Source organism: Ursus arctos, unplaced genomic scaffold (genome assembly GCF_023065955.2).
Source record: "Ursus arctos isolate Adak ecotype North America unplaced genomic scaffold, UrsArc2.0 scaffold_24, whole genome shotgun sequence".
NCBI lineage: Eukaryota > Metazoa > Chordata > Mammalia > Carnivora > Ursidae > Ursus > Ursus arctos.
Genome location: NW_026622919.1, coordinates 29,641,427 through 29,659,833, shown reverse-complemented (window position 1 = coordinate 29,659,833; position 18,407 = coordinate 29,641,427). Strand labels below are relative to the sequence as shown.

General features: G+C 43.6%; 1 protein-coding gene across 1 annotated transcript in view; it reads right to left on the bottom strand.

Moving 5' to 3' along the window:
• Positions 1 to 18,407, bottom strand: part of ANKFN1 (ankyrin repeat and fibronectin type III domain containing 1) — a 376,358-nt gene that overhangs the window by 73,189 nt on the left and 284,762 nt on the right. The gene's annotated exons all lie outside the window — the stretch shown is intronic.

Genomic DNA, 18,407 nt, shown 5'->3' with positions numbered 1-18,407 from the left:
AGGACTGGAGCCATGTATATGAAGTTTAAAACTCTATAAGACTTATAATTTTAAGATAAAGATCAGGGCAACTGTTTCTACTTAGGTCTGGGAAATCGAAGCAGGGTTTAATCATGCAATGGCTCATAGCAGTTGGACATAAGCAAGAAAGGTACCAGACACAACCTAGGTGTTAGTATTTCTCAAAATTTGGCTCTGGCTCAAGCTGTGATTCACTATATTTATATCAAATAACTGAATATTTTAAATATGACACTTTATTATTTTAACAAATATTTCATTTTTATCTAAGCTTTAGCAAGTAGAGTCATTGGGGAAGGAGAGTTGTAGCTGAACACCTCTGTTTACCGGATGGCAGCTATAAAAACCACGTGCTGAAAGCTTAAGAAGAAACAAAGCTCCTGAAGGTCTACCTTATTATGGTTCTTATCTAAAGTCTATAATGTGAGGAAAGAGTCACAGAGTTAGTGCAAGAGGAGAAAATCCATGACTGGAAGTGTTAGGGTGCACAAGCAGGACAGTCTACAGCGCGTGTACATTTCCAGCCTCGTGGTCTGAGTTCTGTGACTAATATGCCCTGCTTGGGCCAGTAACTCTCTTAAATTTTCAGGCCAGTTTCTTGAGCAGTAAAGACCCTTCAAAAATAAAGGCATAAAGAGATAACATTTCAGGGGCACCTGGATGGCTTAGTCGGTTAAATGTCCAACTCTTGATTTCAGCTCAGGTCATGATTTCAGGGTCCTGGGATCGAGCCCTGTGTCAGGCTCCCTTGCTGAGCGTGGAACCTGCTTAAGATTCTCTCTCTCCCTTTCTCTTCACCTCTTCCCACTTATGCTCTCTCTTTCTCTCTAAATAAATAAATAAATAAATAAATAAATTCTTTAAAAAAGAGAGATAACATTGCAGCAGTGTCTAATTAATGTCTACTTAATTGATAAAAAACATCGAAAACCTGGTATTGTCCAGGTTCTTCCCCAAAGCCCAGAGCTGCTTTATCCTGTGCACACGTCAGCAGAAGCATACCGTAAGAGGTGTACTCTTGCTTCTTACCCATGCCCTGCTTGAACCCTCCACTTCTAGCCTTCTGTCACTTGAACTCAGACCCATCGTTTTTGCTGTTTTTTCTCTTTTGGTATGCTCTCCTCTTCCCCAAAATTACCTTCCCTTTCATTCAAACGGGAGTGGTTTGAAGTCCCTTTCTTTCCACAGCTTTCCCTGGCTTTCCAAGGAAAGCTCCTTTGCCCATTTTCCCATAGCAACTTTAATATATCTCTCACGCTGCACTTGCTTTATTGTTTGGTATTCATTTTCTAAGAGATCTGCTTCCTCTGTCTTCTTTAAGTTCTCTGAGATCAGGGAGCATGTTGGATTAATGTCAATTTACAAAGCACCTGTCTGGGCACGTAGCACAGCATAGGTGGCTCAGTAACTGGTGTGTGACCTGATTACTTGATTCTCGACTTTGGAATGCTTCAAGTCTAAGGTAGATGGAAATCTGATGCTGGTACATAGAGAATAAGAAAACAGTGTCAGAATAGAAAAAAAGAGAACAGAAGTCGCTTGAGCTGCCCAGTAAGTGGTTGAGATGGAGATTAATTCCTGGCCTCCAGATTCCCAGCATCCCAGACTCTTCACTTGTCCATACTGCCACTCAGGAACCAAAAAAATAAAAGTTTATTTCCTCTCCCTATCAGCACTTCAATGGAACCAAAACGGCATTCTTACTGGCCACACTCACCCCGGCGCCTTAGCTAATGAACGGAATTTGGCTAGACTGCCCAGCCCAGCACCAGAGCATTATGAAATCCTCCCCGATCCATCTAATTGTGTAGTTTCTAACCTTTGAGGCCAACCATAGCACAAGAGGAAGAAAGAGGGAGTGAGGGACGTGCCGAGAAACCCAGAAAGAGATCAAATACAGTCATTTCTAGAGATGAGAAGATGTGTCTTGCCGAAGCATGAACCCACTCAACACTTGTGGGTTTTAAATTGGGAACTGACGTGAAAACTCTGGATCTGGGAATTCTGTTTAGCTCTGGCAAAATAACAGGTCGGAGCTGCTTGCATTTTTTATTTTAATTCCCTTGGTAGTCCTAGGAGCAGGGGCATGCATTACTTTCAAACAAGAATCTTTATTGTTTGCATAGCACACAGTCTTCCAGTTAATTAGAAAAACATTTTTTTTTCCCCAAATTAAATTTCCCTAGAAAAACAATGATTTAAATTAAGGGCAAAAGGCTTTTTTTTTTTTTGACACTAGTAAAGCCCTCCTGCACCCACTACTTCTAGAAGATTAAAAGCAAAGTTGGAATCAGAGAGCTATATTCATGTATTTATGGTCAGATTTTGTAACCACAAAAATAACACGTCCCTGTCTATACATTGTGTATCGTGATAGTTTTGCCTCCTAAATGACAGAATGACACACAGATACTGAGCAGAAGCACGGTTGTCTAAAATTCAGGGTTTTGAAAAGTACATAAGCACTACAAATAACCACAGTCTGATCTATTTGCATTTTTATTTCCCTCCTATTATGGTTCTTATCTAAATTTACTCTTTCTCTTGATCCCTTTGGCTTTCTAAATGAAAGGTGTTATCATTTGTATGATTCTTACTATTACTAATAGTTTTTTTCTCTTTCCAAGCCTAGCGTGAAATGTTTGTTGAACGAATGCCAGTTTTCCAGGGACCCAGGTGCTTCCAGCCTTTACCTTTTCATGGAGCTTCACCTCTCATTTACTGCTTTGGACACTTAACCCCGGATGCCTCCAAACGAAACTGCCTTCAGTAATTTCTGCAGTTTTGGGCTTAGGAAGTCTGAATCATTGGCATCATTAGGGTTACTGGAAGCAGAAGTAACCCCCAAGCCCCAGCTCATCTAGAAATCACTTTTCTCTTTACATTTATAGGATATTTTTCCTTGGTAGATTCACCTCCTGGTTTTCCTAGAACATTAAACTAAAAGTTGGGACGGTCACGGATTTATCACAAAGTACAGAGTGCAAAATCCACTCATCATGGCACATCAAAGAGGAGGTGGTGTGACAGGGTGGCTCTGAGAGGCGGCACAGATAGGGAGATGGAGCATGTCAGGGCTTGGCCCTCAACCATGTCTGAATGGGATAAATGCAGCAGGGAGCTGGGGTTGACCCAGATAGCTTGCAAGAATGCACTGTTAAAATTTCAGGAATTTTGCAAGCTAGTGTTTAAGCACAGCCATCATGAGAAATTAAATTATATGAACTTAAAGTTAAATTACATTAAAGACAAAGACAGTAACTATTTAAAACTCATGCTCCCTATTTCACTGAATTTTGCTATTATTTATGCTCTTGAGATGATTAGATCTGTGGTCTCTGAATAGTGGAAATAATACACAATGGTGCACCAGTGCACATCTCTTTTAGGGACACTCGTTGGTAGCTTGAAATTGGCCAAGGTCGGAATATTTACACCATAAAAATCAAAAAATTTTTTTGTGGCCCAGGAACTGAGGATGGTGTCCGTTTTTTTACATTTTTTACATTTCTAGAAGACTGTGAAACACAGAAGAATATGTGACAGAGACCATACGTGCCCACAAAGCCCAATATATTTACTTTCTGGCCCGTGACAGGAGAAATGTGCTGATCACTGGTCCAGACTTAAGAAAGCGATCAAGAGAATATCAGTAATGCAGGTTAAAAGTTTCTCTGGATAGCACAAAAAACTCGGAGGAAATATTCTTCTAGTTCTCAAAAATTATTACTTGATTGTAATAAACAAAAAAGTTGCTTTATGCCATTGATGAATGAGCGGAGTTCCACCATAAGGCTTTGTTGTTTCTCCTTGTTTCATTTCCTTAAAGTAGATGGAAACATCCACCAACACTTAAATGGTAGCTCTGCTCACCCGTTAGCTGCAGCTACAGGTTGGTTTACAGATTTGAGAGTTTGATAAAAATAAACGAAAGCATTTTGGGTGAATCATAGAGGCTATCAGAAACTTACAAAAAAGAGTATTGTATATTTTATTATGATGATTTGAAAACTGTGTGCTACATATCCTATCAGTAAAATTTATGATAGTCTTAGGTGTAAGTACACGCACACGCACACACACACAGACCACCCGCCGCCCCGCTGAGAGCCAGTTGTTAAAGGTTTACCATCATACCGCTGAAAACGCGCTAAGTGATTGCTCAGACAGACTCGAAGGGTGGATGTATCCTAACCAGCAGGGTATAGTGTCGGGGGCAGTGGATGTCTTAGGCATAATTTAGGTAACATCTGTTACCAGGAGGCAAGAATGAGGTACACAAACCCCTTTAAGAGGCAGGAGTGGCACAGTGAGGGCCTCTGGGGCAAAAGTTCAGTTACCAAGCAGTCAACATCAGGGAAGCCAGGTGTCTAGGCTTCCTGCGTCAGGTCTTCCAGCCCAAGCCAGGGCTGGCCTGGAAACTGGCGAAGCATAGAGCCTGCGCGGCAGGCATCCATGGCCTTGACTGCAGCCAGGGTGGCAGAAACCTGCATGTTGACGGCAGGTAGGAGAAGACATGCCAATCCAGTACTTCCGATGGCGTGAAAGAGCTCCATTCCTAGACCGGATTATCTGGGCTTCATTATTATTATACTCTTTATTATGTTTTATTATTATATATCAATATTATGGTTTATTTTGTGATTCTCTGGGTTCTATGTATGATTACTTTTGAGACACTATGGACTGAAAATAAGCACACAGGTCATTAATTAAGACAGACTTTAGACTCTTCCTTTCTCCCTGGAATACTGCCATATTCTTGAGTTATAGGATGTCCAGATAGATTTTCACTTGTTTTAGAGTACTTTTTAATAGAAACTGTCCAGATAATAAATTTAAGAATTAAACAAATTAGGGGCGCCTGGGTAGCGCAGTCGTTAAAGCGTCTGCCTTCGGCTCAGGGCGTGATCCCGGCATACCGGGATCGAGTCCCACATCGGGCTCCTCTGCTATGAGCCTGCTTCTTCCTCTCCCACTCCCCCTGCTGTGTTCCCTCTCTCGCTGGCTGTCTCTCTGTCACATAAATAAATAAAATCTTTAAAAAAAAAAAAGAATTAAACAAATTAAAGAAGTATAAGCTTTTTGAAGGCTGCAGTGGATATAGTTGAACAATAGCAGAGACTCAAAACCAAGTGACAGAGAGCTGAAGGCCAGGACTGTTGCCCCTCCAGCCTTCCTCTGAGAACAGACACCTCTTCCACTGGGGGAGAGCCCTTCTCTTGGCTTAGCTTCCTGGGATGCTGAGATTTTTGTGTTGTGTTCCCAGCAGAGAGATGCCCTTCTTGCCTGCAAGGGAGAGCTCTGGCAAGCTGCTTGACGTTTCTAAAAGGCATGAAAGGAAGCCCAGCATCAACTGTCTGATTTATACACACAGGGTCCAAGATAGGTGGCCAGTTCACAGCTTTCTGAATCCTTCTGGGCCCCCATGGAATTAAAATAACCAGTCCCAGGGGCAAAAGTAACCATATTCCAACTCTCCCTGCCAGACGTGGCATCTTCCTTAAGAGCCTGGCACTCTTAGCTGCTTGGCTGTTCTTTCATTCTCTGGCTGCGCCCATTTCACCCTCCTGTGCTCCTCCTTATCACTTTAAGCGATTAAACCCTTGAAGGCAGGACCCATGCCATATGGATCTCTGGACACACCCCACCCTTTCTTGTACAAGCATGGAGTAGGAGCTCAGAGGGAGCAAGTCTGACTTCTGTGTGGACGCTGACAGGTCAGGGACAGTCCTCGTAGTTCTGTCTGGCTTCCTGTGAACTACAAAATAAGGACTCCTTCACTGGGCATTTAACCTAATTTCTGAGCCTTATTTCGCACAACTCCCTATATTTGCTCTGTGCTCCAACGAAGGAAAACTAACATTTAATGAAAATCTACCAGATTGTTTTACAGATAATTTCATCATTTCTTACAATAGTCCTCCGAGATGGACTGAGTCGCTCGTTCGGCCATTCTACCGATTTAACCAGTGGCAGAGCTGGAAATTAAAGCCGGTCTGTGTGAACCCCAAATTCACCTACAGCCTCCTCTTCCATCTGGGATCAGAACTCTGTCCTCACCCTGGCCGGCAAGGCACTGGGGACCTGAGCCGTCTCCGTCTTCCAGCCCCTGCCCCATCACGCCCACTTGTTCTCTTCTCCCTGATTGTCGGGTCTCCAAACGTGTCAGGCTTCTTCCTCTCACACAGACTGTTCGTTTTGCCAGAAATATACTTCCTCCTTCTTTCTGACTTTGATTTCATGAATTATCCCTTCCTTTTCCCTCAGCAATCAATGTAAAATGTCATTCCTGTGTATAAGCCTTCTCTGATCCTAAGGTAACGTGAAGTCCCTGTTCTGTCTCACAGACCACCAAATACTGTCCCTTTGGAGCACTGTGAGGGCAATTATCTTTAATTCTACGAGCTCCACGGGGACACGAACTGTGTATATACACAGCTGGCATATGCTGCAGCATGGCGTAGGTCAGTACATGCCCACTGAATCCGTGGTAGACTGTGGGCCAGCTAGGTTGCAGGGGTATGGAGAGGCAAGTGATGTGGTCCCTGGTCTCAAGGAGCTTACAGTTTAATATGAGTTTACAGATGAAGACAGGAGGTTTGGAGAGTTCGAGTGGGTCTCAGACCAAAGTTCCTTCCCCACTACCATGCAGACTCTCAGGAAACAAGTCGTCTTTCCAGCCATGTCTCTCCCATCTCCTCTTGTCAAAAACCTACCCAAGTGAGAGGCCCAGGCTCCTTCCACAGGAGCTCACTCTCTCCGATTTCCAACAGTAATTGTATCTATCACTCTTCTTGACGTTAATACTCTATTTTGTAATACAGTGACATACGCACATGTGCTTTCAACTCTGCCTGCACAATGTATTTCAAATTGGCCTCCTTTTCATTTCTTTTAACTCCATTATTGTCACTCTCGTCCACATCCCCATCGTTCTACATTGGTTCTCTGTGACGGTTTCAGAGCTTAACTGCTCTCTCTGCCTCTCTGCCACCCCTCACCAGTCCACAGAAGCCAGAACAGTCTCTTCACAGCATGAATCGTATCACAATACTCTCCGTCACTCAAACCTCCTAAGTGCACTTGGAGTAAAATCCTAACTCCCTAACAGAGTCTATAACGGGTGAGCAGGTGGGACCTATGGGCCAAATCCAGTCTACTGCCTGTTTTTGTACAGCCTGTGAGCTAAGAATGATTTCTACACTGAGGGGGAAAAAATCAAATTATTTTGTAACATGAAAATTATGTGAAATTCATGTCTCAGTGTCCATAAAAGTTTACTGGAACACACCCACTCATCATTTTGCATCTCATCTCAATGGTGGAATTGAACAGTGCAGTTCAGATCACATGGCCCACAAAGCCTAACATGTTTATTGTCTGACACTTTGTAGAGTCTACAGACCCCAGTCCATATAGTCATGATCTGACTCCTCTTGACTTCTGCGAAACTCCCTGACCTGTTATTTTCCCCATTTTCCTTCATCTGCACTCTCTGCGTCTCTAACTTCCTGAGTTATTTCTACCAAGTTCATCCTGCACTTCACTCTTATACATCTTCTGTTCTTTTATCTTTGCATTTATCATATTTTCGTAACCTGAAAATATTTATTAGTTTACTTGCTTATCCAAGAAAACATGAGCTACATGAGCTGGTCTGCTTTTACTCACTGTGTCCCCGGGGCCTGCAAGAGGATATGCACATTGTAGGCATTCCAAAAATTGTGTGAAATGAGCATTTATCTTCCCTGTAAGTTCTTCAGGGAAGACACTGTGTCTGACTCATTTCTGCATCCCCCACAGTGGCCCACATTGTGTCTTGTATGGAGTAATAGTTCCCAAAATAGCTCTTGACCAAATAAAATGCCACTTTCTCTTCCTCTTGGGACGAAGTGAGAGAACACTTGCTGTCAGCAGGAGCCCAAGAAACAATAAAACGTGTGCAGCATCTTTTTCACTTCGTCCACACTCCATTGTTCGAGAGCACATTTTAGGGAGGGGCCATGGATTCCAGCATATTCCTCCGGGCACTGTGGCTATGGGTATATCAAGTGTCCGGAAGAGGATGTTTTCAGCTGATGTGGAGTTATGCTAGGTGTTTTCTGATGATGGGAAAGAACCATTGGCCAAGGGTGAGGCTGGCAGTTTTTCCTAAGAAAATTGCTCTAATTATTTTTTTAAAAAGGTAATAGGTTACCTTTTAAAATATAGCATGTATAAAATGTGACAAAAAATTAAAGATAAAAAGGAAATCCTGAATTAAACAAAAACAGATAATGGTTTATAGGAAGCTAATGCTTAGGGATCTTTAGAGGATCCTGGGAAGACGTCTATTAATATCTGTCGGGGAACTGTGCTTCACTCCTAAATATTTCACTTAATCCTCATAACAATCCTGCATGGTAGGTAATATTTTTCTCATTGGACAGCTGAGGAAACTGAGACTCAAACTTTTAAACTTTTAAACAATTGGCTCAAGACAACACAGCTTGTCAATGCAGAGTCTGGACTCGAACCCCTGTCTGTCTTGTCTGCTTCCCAAGCCCGTATGAGGAGAAAGGGATAAATGGACTGGCAGCCATATTGAGGTCTTTTAAGTGAGAGAAAGCACCAACTGTGAAAAGCTTGCAGAAAGCATTTGCAATATTTGACTTCTACTGAGGGAACCTAAGGCAGGGGCTCCTGGTTGGTGCCTCTGTCACTTTTCCCCAAGGGCCAGCGTTGTCTCTAATACTGTGGTTTCCTTGTTGTGGTTTCAAGAGGGAGAGAGAGTTAGGGGCAGTAACCACGGAGCAGAACAGGGGATTCTACTGATGCTGGGGACTGTGAGTCTCATGAAGGTGTTCTGTATTTTCATGTCAGCTACATGTGGCTGTGGTGGCCAAGATAAGTACTGATTTTAAAAATATAAATAAATAGCAGTGTAAACAGTCTCAGAAGACTCAGGTAAATTGCTGGCATATAATTTGAGCCTGGTTCATGTTCTATAACCTCACCTGTGCCAAAACTTCCTTCCTCCCCTCTATGGTAGCCCGTCCTGGCCCTCCCCAGTCCAGCCTCACTTCTTGCTAGAGACAGTGGGGCCGAGGTGAGAGAGGGTAGATGACCTGGGAACAGATCAACTCCAGAGAAGGAGTGGTTCTCCAGGATCCAAAGGAATTTGTGGGAGGACAGAAATAAGTAAGAACGGACAAGACCACCTTGGGAGCAGTCAGCCACAGTCGTCTTCCCTTTGTCTCACCAAGGGGAGTGTGCTGTTTGGGTGCTTCCCTTCTGTATTTGTTTTCACATTCTACTATAAATTACTCAACAAGGTGCCTGATTGATCCTGAAAAATCCAATCTTTACATTTTTCCCATCAAGGCAAGTATAAGCCTTCCAGAGCTTCCCAGGGAGGCAAAGAGTCCTATCTTCCATTCCAGACTCAGCGTCTGTTTCTGTGCGGATGACCAGAATGGCTGATGTTGAGGGCACAAACCTCAGTATGCCCATTTGGGGGTTCTTTACTTAGGGACAAGGAATTCCAAATGGGCTTCAGGGGATCAAAGAAAGCCCTTCGTATTGTAAGCAACATAGATGTATTTCCCCCCCAGATCCCTATGAAAGGCTACACATCACAATGCACAAGGTATATCCTAGCTTGAGCTATTCAAAGGGCTTAATTACTTTTTTGGAGGGTAGTGCTATAGTTATCTTGACTTTGTTGCCTTTTGGTTCTACATTTCTACTTATATGGGACATATCTAAATTTTTAGCATTTATAAAACATCTTTGATTCAGTAGTCTGGACCTAAAATGTATACTGTTGACTATTTTCCAACTCGTCTGTTTAATGGGCAGATTCCCCTGTGTCTTTTATCTTGGTCCATGGGAGCAGCTAGCACATAGCAGATTCCTAATAAAGATGTCTTAAATGAATAAATGCAATAATTAATTTAATAAAGATGACTCTTGTCACATTCACAATTACAAAGGAAGAACAAGACTGCTATTTTGCAAGAGGTCTCAAAGGCAGTCACCCACTGTGGGGAGGATGAAGGTGAGGAGCTCTTCAGATTTTGAAAAGTCTCTTACCTATTCTAAGATAACAAGGTGGGGCAGGACAGTCATTGGCAATATTTAATTCTTAGGAGTAAGGTACTGGCCCATAAACTGAGAAAAAGAATTATGTGGACTCACTGGAGTGAAATACACATAATAGGGTCTCAGTAAATAGAGCTGAAATTATTGCATTTTCTATCTATTCGCCCACTATGCAACACCAAGCTCATTGCTGGCATATTTGGGATAAGAAGTCAAATCTAACTTTCCACCTAGTGCTGTTTGATGGATTGATTTGTCACACTTTTACTGACTTCCTAGTAGGGACCAGATGATATAAAGTACTGGGGATAGGATTATGAATGAAGTCTGATCCCAGCCCTCAAGACAGTGGCAGTCCAATGGTGATGGACAAGTCACTCAAGGTTCTAATGCAGTGTGATGCATGCTGTGAGAGAGGAAGGTTCAGAGTAGAGGTGCCCTCAGCATTCTGGGGAGAAGGTGGCTAGGGACGCTTTCTGGACAAGCTGGCTCCAGACAGAGTCCAGAAGTCCGTAGGTCTGCTGAGGGAAGAGAGTGGTCAGAGATGTTCCAGGTAGAGGTTGCTGTGCGTGCAAAGGCACAGAATCATGATGTGGTCGGGATTGCAAGGCAATTATGGGGAACAGGAGAAGAGGTGAGGTGGGATGGGAGTGTGACCTTAATCAGAGAAGAGATTTGACAGAGGGGCAAGAGCTCATCATCCGAACATATCTTGAAGGCATTTTGGAGATATTGATTGATAGAAAGCATTTTAGAAAGATCACTCTTGTAGCCTATGGGAGAAAAACCGGGGGGCGGGGAAGGCTGTGGCCAGGGAGACCAGAAAGATTAGTGCCATGATCCATGGAGATAGAACACCAGCTCAGGGTTGGCCCTATCTTCAGTCTTTGTGAAGAGGAAGAAACTGCTTGACTTCCTGTTGTCCACCAAGAGACAGCTTTTCCCATTCATTGAGGCATCTGTGAGCTAAATGTTTATGTAAACCCAAAGACTTGGCATCTCCAGCTCTTATAGGAAATCGTGAATACTGGACTTCAACTACTTTTTTCTTTTTAACTAAGAGCTATTAACAACACTGTATATTTTTCAATTTCCAAATCAAATACCGTGGTCATATCAAAAACCATGCTCCCCCGGCAGATGTATGTAACTGGTCTCAGCTTTACTCAGCGCTCCACTGCAAGCAGTAAGAAAAACACTGACCTCTCATTGCTCATTTCATATTGATGAAGCGGTCACCATCTCAGTTTTACGCACGCAAAACAGAGTTGGTTGGATTTGAGGTAAGCTGGAATCCCCTTTGACAGTTTTTTGTGGGGAGGCTTTCAAACTTAAATAACTTTCAAAACAACACTGGGTAGCAAGAGATCAAAGAAACGTGGTTACCGCAGGGGCTGCTGACACTCTTATTTCCCCCCCAAAATCGGTCCGCTCGATCAGCCTTATTAGGGACTGGAGCCAACGCTCCTTCCTGCAAAAGCAGACCCAAGCCCAGTGAGATGTTCCTTCACACTGTTTCCTCTGTGAGGAATCCAGGTGGGAGAAAAGGGGGAAGAAGGAACACACAAAAGTCAGACTGTGGCTGGTACTTGTCTACTTATCGTCATAGGAAGAACATCTTAGAGTTTCATAGCATTTTCAGTTTGTGATACTTTCCTTCACATTTTTCTCATTTGATTCACGTCGCTCTGCGTTTTTCTCAGTTCAGAGGTGAGATCACAGGCTCTGCGAGACTGAGTGTGCTCTCCAGGGCCACACACTGGCAACGGACGGGAGGGGCAAATCTGAACACAGGTCCGTGTGGGCGTCCGTTCCAGTGCCTCTTTCCTCACAGTTAAGTGACACTTCCGCAGGTGCTGCACGGTGAGAACAGTCGCTGCCGAGAAGGAATCGTAGAGGTTTGAGAAAGTCTGTCAGGCGATCCTTCTGATTGTTTAGTTAGCTATCAGATGAAGGTATAGCTCCACAGTGAGGGGTAGGGCGTGCTGCCTTGGGCACCCCAAGGGGCTCACCCTCAGTGCACCCACCCACTTCCCTGCAGGACCCTGGAAAAACACGCAGCATTTCGATGTGGAAGGGTTTTGATCCTCTTTCCTTTCAAGCGCAGTTTGGGAGCTCGGGTGCTTCCCCTTCGTTAGTGGTGATACTAACTTTCCACACAGCAGCCAACACTTTTCTCTGCATCTTTCACGCTGGAAGGGACATGCTGGGTGATGGGATGTAAACATGAATAAGACCTCTTCCTTGCATCGGGACTCACCAGCAGGCAGATGGATAAAGACCCAGGTGATTATAGTAGGACTCGATGCTCCCCATCACAGGCAGGTGAGCAAGGTGGTGTTCAAGTTCTGAGGACCAACAAAATTGGCAAGGGGACGGGACAAGGGACGGTGACGTCTGGCCTGGGTTTCAAAGACTGGGTAGGATTTTGCCACACGGAGAAGGGCATTCTGGGGAGGGAGACTGAGGGTCGGTAAAGGAGGGATGGTCTGAAGCAGAGGGAAGTGGCATGTGGGGGCTGACGGACGGGCTGATAACGTGAAAATCCTCGAATGTAATGCTGAGAGTTTTTATCTCGTGAGAGCCAGTGAAGGCTCATGAGCAAAAGAATGACATGATCAATTCACGTTTTAATCTGATGACCAGTGTTGATGTAAGGAGGGTCATGGGAGACATTTAAACTTCACTAGCTCTGCTAGGTGAGCTCTCACGCTTATATTTCAAGTAAGGGAGCTGATTCTTAACATGTCCTGGTGACTTCCGGATGGCTGGTAGGTCCGGGTATCACAACCCAGCTGTACAATTTCTGACTTCAGTTCCGATAAATACCACGTGCCTGTGTGACACATGGCCCTGAACCTCTCTGTTTTCTGTAGAGCCTTCGGTTTATAATATCTGGGGTGGTCTTCCCAGCTCATTCACCACCGACATTGTGCACAGTAACTTAGATTTCCTGTGTAGGTCGGTCATACCTGAGAACATTGACCTTTCCACACGATTCTTTTTCTTTCTTTTCTTACTTCAACTTCATCGCCAAGATGAATCTCAGAGGAATTGCTGGACAGTGTTGACACATGCTTGACTTACGTCCTCTCTGACTTATGTCCTCTGACTTCAGCTGTGCTGACAGCAGACCCCCAAAGCCATGCCACCTGAGCCCACTGTTGCTTTCACCCCGCTAGGACGGGGCCAGGACTCTGGGGTCCTGGTCAGCTGAAGTTCCAGACCCAGCACGCGGGCTCTCCCGTCGCAGCAAACCTGGTGGAGGGCTCTGCTTTGAAGTTCACTTTGCAACACCAGACCTGCCACTGAGCTCCAGCAGTGAACGCAAGCAAAAGCCAGAATCCAGGCAGAAGCTAAAAATAATTACACTGCTTTGGCTGACCCTTTTGTGGAATAGAGTCTTCCATTTATAACGGAAACTAGAAAAAACCTACTGGAGGTGGTCATGGCTGAAATTGTTTCTAGCATCTTAGGGGGCCCCACTCAATAATTTATTTCAAATCATTTTGAATGGTAAGTTCTCACATCAAGGTGTTCATCAGCTTCACATGTTTTATAAATGTCCTTAGCGTTTTGTATTTCATTAAGCCTCAAAATGGAAACGTAATGAGCACCTCAGGCTTCAGGGTTTTGATTTTTAAAACGAGCAAAATAAAAAAGAGACAAACAAAAAACCAGACTCTTAACTACAGAGAACGAGCTAGCAGTGGCCAGAGGGCAGATGGGTGGGGGATGGGGGAAGTAGGTGAAGGGGATCAAGAGCACATTTCTCCTGATGGAACACTGAGAAATGTATCGAATTGTTGAATCACTGTACTGTACACCTGAAACTAGTCTTATACTGTATGTTAATTATACTTCAACTTAAAAAAAAACATTTGCAGACGTTGGGTACTGATTATTTAGTTACCCAAAAAGTTGAGTCGCATACAAGGAGAAGGAGTTGAAAATTCGTGTGTACGTCAGGGAGGAGGCTAAATGCTGCCTGGGAATGAAAATTGAGATGTGAAAGTTTTTTTTTTTTATTTTAGTATTTACTGTATCAAAAAATCTGGCATAAAATTGCACAACCCAATAATTCTACTGAAAACTTATTTGCAAGGAAAAGGCCAAGGAGACCTAATAAGATATTTAGTTGTTAGGAATATAAGTACCATATATTTGCAAGATGTGGTCTCACCGTGCAGCAACAACATTTTTATTTTATTTTTTAAAAGATTTATTTATTTATTTTTAGAGAGAGTGTGGGGGCAGGGGGCCGGTGGGGCAGAGGGGATCATGACCTGAGCCAAAACCAAGAGTCGTCTGCTTAACTGACTGAGCCACCCAGGTGTCCCACAAATTTACTTTTAAAATGTATAATTTATCCATAAATTATTTGACTGGTATTCAGAGATAACTGACATAGGAATATGCATAGAAAAGATTTCATTTTCAGAAGACATTGGAAATCTTTTGACTTATCTATGTGCACACATCATTTCACCCATTTAAAGGGATGAAAATACAGGTTTGAAAGGAGCAGATCTGATATCTTTCTTTTAAAAAAACAAGTGGCATCGCACATGGAAAAAACGCGAGTACTACAAAAGGCTATATTCCTTTGAAGCTTGCTTCCCACAGGCCACCACGGATACCTGTTCTTGACTCTGCTTCCAGCTATTTTCCACAGAGACAAAATAGAGAATAGATGCTGACCTACCAGGAGGGCATCCTGTTTCCTCCCGGGTAAAATGAGAGAGTACCTGGCTAACTGGGTCATTAAAAGACAGAATGATATGAAAAATACTTGACAGACTTTAGAAGGGTCTGCAAATATTGACTGACTTTGGGGTCCTTCACCTGGGGTTCACGGACCTCTGCAAAACCTAAGGCTTAGCTGCAGAGTGTTTACAAAGACCTTGAAATTTAAACTTGTGTTTTTCCTGGGCAGGCAGAGCCACTGTGGCTATGAACTTTTCAAAGGGAGGATGATACAAAAGTGGTTGAGGACCAGCATTCTAGAGCCTGGGTGCCATTTTCTCGGGGCTGTGCCCTATTCTTTGAATGCGTATCACATGAAAGAGAGGACAGACACTGGGAGGTAGTACAGTTGTCCTTCAGGCTTTCTGTCTTTTTCTGGGTCTCCTCCTCTCCTGGCCTTCACCCAGAACAGGGTCTACCTGCCCCTCCTGAGCCATCCCAGTCCTCGAAATCAGCCTCCTCACTTGCACCGTGGCGCCAGCCTCCCAAAATTGCCTCCCTGCATTCTCTCGTTATCCAAACTCTACAGCCGGTTGTCACACGGGAAAGTTGAACTTCTGATTAAAAATTAAAGACATCTCATGATAAATTACTTTGCATCTAAGTTTGAGTGGTGGTTATGCCCTGAGATTCTTTATTTTCATTTATGCATTTTAGTTATTTTTTTCCCCCAAAGCACTTTCCTGTTAAAGGAGGAAGTCAGAGGACAACACAGAATACTTATTTCTTCCAGAGCGAGTTCCCAAGCTCGTTTCCTTTGCTGCGCATGTCTTCCCACACGTGCTGCACGCCCCCGATGCAGGCAGGGTTAGGCATGATTACCTGCACCCCGGGCATAAGTTCACCTCTTCTGTGCTCCAGAAATGCAAGGGAGTGAGAGTAATATTATATCAATATCCCCGAGTTCCCTGTAACATTAAGAAAGGAATTTTATTTTACGTATTTATTTTTTTGCCAGCCTCAGCACTCCAGCTTCAGGCTCATCAGCACTACTTCGGCTGGTTGCTCTACACGTCATGGCTGCTCATCACAGCACCGGTGCTGAATGTTCAGTTGTTGGATGGGAGCTGGAGCCGCTTTCAGATGGCAGGCTTTTCTAGCGCTCCTCGTATTATATTCGCTTACTCCCTCGTTCATTTCCCATGCACTCGTTCATCCAGCCAGCCGTCTGTCTGTCCAGTCTAGACACTGGAGGAAGATGGAAGGGCATGCTGTGCAGAGGGAACGATGTGTGCAAGGGCATGGAGCACGAGACGTATGATGAGTCCCAGGTAAGGTGAGCTGCTCTGTGGTGTCAGCCCTGGAGGGGTTGGAGGAGGACGAGTGGTGGGAGATGAAACCGGGAGGAAGGGTTGGGGCCAGCTTGTGAAAAGACTCTTTGCACATTAAGGGGTATGGATCATGTGGTCATCACCACGTAAAGCTGGTCATGCTCGAAAGAATTCACATAAAGAGCAAAATCAGACTCTTGAATTCACGTTCCTTAAGATCACGGCCACCATGCTGGAGAGGGAAGGCCAACGGGCCACTCCCATACACTGGCTGGGGGCTGGCCAACTGTCAAGGTTGAGGTTCCTACCTGCCATGTTGCTTCCCACAGTCCACCCCAGGTAGGAGTGCAGGGATCTGAGGGCTGAGGTGTGAACAAACCTCTAATGCCAGCAGAAGTAGCAAGGGTCTAAGAGCCCTCGGCACGTTACTCTAATCGCGGGGAGATCAGAGCTGAGTAAGCTCCTCTTGCTGAGGATTCTCAACTTCTGCAAACTCCAGCAATCTCATCATAGTTCTGCAGATTGCTCCGATTACAGGTGAGGCACATTAACCCCTGAAGGCCCCTGCCTGGGCTTCTCTCTGGTGAGCTTTACTTGGGCGAGTATATGCTATCGGGGACATAACAGTGAACTGGGAGCAGGGATCTCGGATTTTCATCTTGGCTCTGTGACCTTGAGCAAATCCTTTTAACTTTCTGGGACTCAGTTTCCTCTGTTCTAAAAGAATAGGTTGGGCCATATGATCGCTGCTTTTCCTTGGTTGTTAAATTCTAAAACCCTGGGGCTTCTTCTATTATTTATTACTACATATTGCATATGGCTCATAGTGTTTTACAATTTTGCTCTTGCTTTTTAGATCCCACCATATCACCATTTTAAGTAAAAACTCTTTTCTAAAACTGATTTTATATATTCTCATTTTTATGCCTTTTTATTTTTTTATCACTGTTTTACTATTAATGATTTTTAAAAAATGGTCATCTCTTAAGACAATTAAAAAAAAAATCCCAATTATTTTTTTAACTTTTACTGGATTTTGATTTTCCAGAAGTCAATCAGACAACATGAGCAAAAGATTCAAAAACCAAACCTTTATCCTCTGATCTCAAAGACCATCAAATCAACACAAACACATTCTTTATCTTCATTAATTCCTTATCAAATCCCAGAGAATTTACCACCACAGTGTCAAACGGATGGAACTCTTTCAACACGGAAGAATAAAATGACCAGAAAATAAGGTAGGTTTAAAAGGATACAGCTAGAAACCATTTAATAATTACCAAATAAATTCACTTGGAAATTCTGGGGACGTTTTGGCACACTATTTCTGTTAAGTAGCTAGAGCTATCTAAGTGAAAACAACTCAAACAGAATTTGAAAGAAATTAAGAGTCCCTCTTCCCGACTAACAAAGTGAACAGAACAGACTGATTCACAGAAACAGGCAGTAGGGAAGATGAAGCCTCCAGCAGTGCTCTTCCTCCTGCATGGAGAAAACCATGTTAAGATCTAACTCCTTGGAGAAAGAGAAGAATACAGACTTTGGAGAATTCTAGTAGGTTCCCAGTAATAACAAGATGATGTTATTCTCAGGGCAAAGAAAATGGGAAGTCTGTCATTTGGGGCTTCAACTCTCAAAACTGGCCTGGCTTTTCTCTTGCTTATTGTACTGTCCGTTCTTATTTTTAAATTATATATTATTTAAGTAGCTGTGGCTCCATTTTATGACTCTGAAAACAGCAGAAACACTGCCTTTCTATTTCAGGAAGAAATTGAGGCCAGAGGAGTTAAGTACTTGCTCAAGTTCACGCAGCTAACAAGTAGAGGAACGTGGAAAAAATTCAAATCGATGAGGAAAGGAATTGCGATTGCTTGTGTTTCAAAAATAGTAACTGTTCTTCCTTATTATAAAACTCAGGTTCTAGGGGCGCCTGGGTGGCGCAGCGGTTAAGCGTCTGCCTTCGGCTCAGGGCGTGATCCCGGCGTTATGGGATCGAGCCCCACATCAGGCTCCTCCGCTATGAGCCTGCTTCTTCCTCTCCCACTCCCCCTGCTTGTGTTCCCTCTCTCGCTGGCTGTCTCTATCTCTGCCGAATAAATAAATAAAATCTTTAAAAAAAAATAAAACTCAGGTTTTAGGAAAAAATAGGCACAATAACAGTGTTAATGTCATGATTTCGTTACCTGGGGATAACTTGGCTTAAGGAGGAGGAACGGGGGTCATGGAGGCTTATGTGAGTTTCATTTAAAGAGATGCTGATGAACTTGTGTAAGGCTCCCC